Below are 3,512 nucleotides of genomic sequence, written 5' to 3' on the forward strand. Positions count from 1 at the left end.
ACACTTGCACAACAGAATATGGGTGGAGAAGAAGAAAAAAAAAAAAAACGTACGTCAATGGAATGAATGCGTTATGACTATTTAAAGGGCTCAGACCTGCACAGCTACAGTCCTCTGCTGGGCTACAGGTCAGCACATGAACAGATTGTCCTCTTCAACTGTGGGACTAATGGAGATCCCAGAATATCTCTCTCTCACACATATACACACACACACACACACAGAGAATACCCATGTCTGCATCTGATGATGGACTATATTCAGCAATATTATTACTACGTAACAGGGACAGACTGAAAACAAAGCAACTGGAGGCGCTGTTACACACACACACTATTGGCGCACGTGCACACACACGCACGTGCGCGCACACACACACACAATAACTAATTCAGGCACACACACATTTTCAAAATTGCCATAATCACTAGAAGGATTTCCTTCTGGTGAGTCGACAATAGGTCAAGAGTGACTTTTAAATGTGATAAGTTGTCTGTAAGAAGCAATAATTTGAGGAGAATTTCTACTGTTTGAATTTCTATTTATCATGACAAAAACAAAAGAAAAAAAAATGAATGAAGAGGATGAAAGTGTTGTCCTCTTGGGTGCTATCTAAGTACAACGACCCTTCAGCTCACTGAAGTGGCTAAGACATGCAGAATAGACTCTCAAGTCAAAAGCAGGATCTTTTTTTTTTCTTTTCATGGTGAGCTAGTCATAGTGCTGCTTTTGTAGTGGTTATTGCTCGTGTCTGCTTGAATTTCATTGGAAAATGCCTTGTGGTCAACCTGACATGCTACTGAGTGATTGACATGCAGCTGGCCAATCGTGAACGTGAGCTCGAAAGGTCATGCATACTGATAGGTCAAAACTGCTCTACTGTGTCTTTTTTTTTTTTTTTGATTGACATAGGCGTTAGGAAAAGGATTGACTAGTTCAGTAGTGAATTGTATTACATCTGCCATTCCCATAGGCATAGGTCTTGCATTACAGGTGGAATAGTGGCAGTTTGGTTTTTGTATATTTCTTCAGTATATAGTTGCTATGAGATGAACACTTGAAATGGAGTAGCGTTACAGTGTAGTATTTTGAGGCATGCTCACAGGACTGGGAAGTTAATGTTACATACTCTCATTAAAAAAAAAAAAATAATAATAATAACTTTGTGACTTTTCTAAGGCATTGATATTTACTTGTGAATTATGTTCATTAAAGCCAAATAACAGAGAGACAAAAAAAAAAAAAACATTTTTGAGCTGCACAAGTTACTGGTTAATGGTTAGATATTTCTTATAAGGTCACATAGCTGTACTGACAGCCAAATGTTTTTTGTTTCATTTTGTTTTTCACATTTTTGGTAACCGTGAACAAACAGAGAGGACTGCAGTTGAACAAAGAGCCTCAATCTCTCTCTCTTTTCTAAGAGTCACTGTCACCCGTTGCATAGCTATTGCAACAGGGGCTAATTATACGGCTCATCTTCTCACACACGCACTCACACACACTCTCTGCAGGAGCTGGTCCAAGCTTCTGAAGCACAAATTCAAAGCAGTCAACCAGAAGCATGGTTACCAAAAAAAAAAAAAAAAAAAAGAACCTAAAAACGGAAAACGGATGGCCTGCTCTTCAACGCAAAGCTGCCACTTTGTTTTAATTCAGAGTATTTTTGGTTATGTCCTAATGCTCGAACTACGCTCTCGGACTTTCGCTTGCTTGTTAGAACTGTAGTTAGTCAGGATGTACTGCTGCTTCGCTAACGAGGGATGTAAATTTCTAGCCTGCCAGGTAATCTACTGTGACATCATGTACCTACGTGCGGAAAACTACATTCAGATCAGCTACCTTGTCTAAAACCCATACCGGGCAAGCATGTGCCAGTTTGTTTCTTTTTTTTACTTTCTTTTACTTTATTTCTTTTCCCTTTTTTTTCTTTTCTTTTTTTTTTAAAGATTAAAAATGGAAACGGCTTCAAGTGATCGTATATGTCGGGAATTGCAATAACCAGGAAATGCTTTAGTGTAAAGAAAAAAGAGGGCTTTTCCCTTGTCGAACGATTGTGTGTCTATGTACGTTTATGTCCTGAAACTGAATTTTCTATGTACTTTAACTTCTAACCCCCCCCCCCCCCTCTCTATGCTACATTCTCTGTCTTTCTTCCAAAGCAGCATGCTACGACACTCAAGCTGTGCGTGTGTGTGTGTGGCTCTGTATCAGATGAAAACCCAGAGGTCGAGATATGCATACATAATCCGCTCTATGATTTTCACAGATCAAAGCTTCGAGGAGAAAGGTCTCTGATGTATTTACAAAATCCTGTGCACAGTCATGTCATGTTGTGTGTTAACTTGCTTGAAACAAGAATGGATCGGTGCATAGGGATACGATGTAATAACACGGGGTGGGGTGGGGGGGGGCGGTGTTTTTGACTGATATCTTCTTCTAACCTCACTCAAACCTTAGCAAGACTTTTCTTTTGGGTTTTTTTCCCCCCAGTGGTGTCCGGATGCTTAGGGTAGAGTGCTCAAAGCTAGTTCCGTTTGAGAGAAGTCAGTGCTCTTGCTATTGTTGTGGTCTCATTTTGTGTATGAGGGCTATAACTGTCAGATTCTGTGTGTGTGTGTGTTTTTAAATGTTCGCATCCTTGTCTCTTTTCTTCCCCTTCCTCTTCTGAGACATTGCATATCTTTTTCTCTGACGAACTATATATGTGAAAAGAATTATTTGAATTAATATACAAAATAGCGCCTTTACATTTTTCAAACCATTAAACTTGAATTATGACAGCTTACAGTGTCCTGAGTTTTTCATTACTGTGTGTGTGTGTGTGTGTGTGTGTGCGCGTGTGCATGCGTGTTTGTTTGTGTGGGGGGCGGGGTATACATAAACATTCTCTGTTCTGTCATAAAATATGGGTATTATCTGAGTTGAACTAGATCAGCATTTTCCATCCACTCAACTGCTGCCACAGATGTGATGTGGTGGGGGGGGGGGGGGGGGGTCTGAAATTAATTGTAATTCACACTTGAAAATGGTCATATTATGCTAAGCTATATGCATTATTGAAAGAATCTGTGAAATTTCAAACGCGTGAAAGGGGCTTCATGATGTGTCTTTTATAACAGTGCATGCGAATGCTTTTTGTACTGTACTTTTGTTAAAACGCATCGGAATACTGGTCCATCTCATGGCATGTGAATACCTTTACACTTCAAATTCCACTAGGTGGCAATCACATACCATAAAAACCAAGCGCAACGCAACTTTTGCCATCTGGGTGAATCAAATCACAACCAAATCTATTATAAGGAGGAAAATCACCTGCACTATCAGAAGAAAAAAAATATCGTGTTGGAAGCACCGGGTACCTTCTGCAAATTATTTCCAACACTCAGTTACACTTGATCAAACACATCACACACTCTCTGAAGTGACAGTGGGCGGGTAGAGCTCTGCGTCACCAAGTAAACGTCAACACAATGCGGAAGTTTTGAATGTTGTCTACACAACAGGCC

The sequence above is a fragment of the Chanos chanos genome, chromosome 8, assembly GCF_902362185.1.
Source record: "Chanos chanos chromosome 8, fChaCha1.1, whole genome shotgun sequence".
NCBI classification, from domain to species: domain Eukaryota; kingdom Metazoa; phylum Chordata; class Actinopteri; order Gonorynchiformes; family Chanidae; genus Chanos; species Chanos chanos.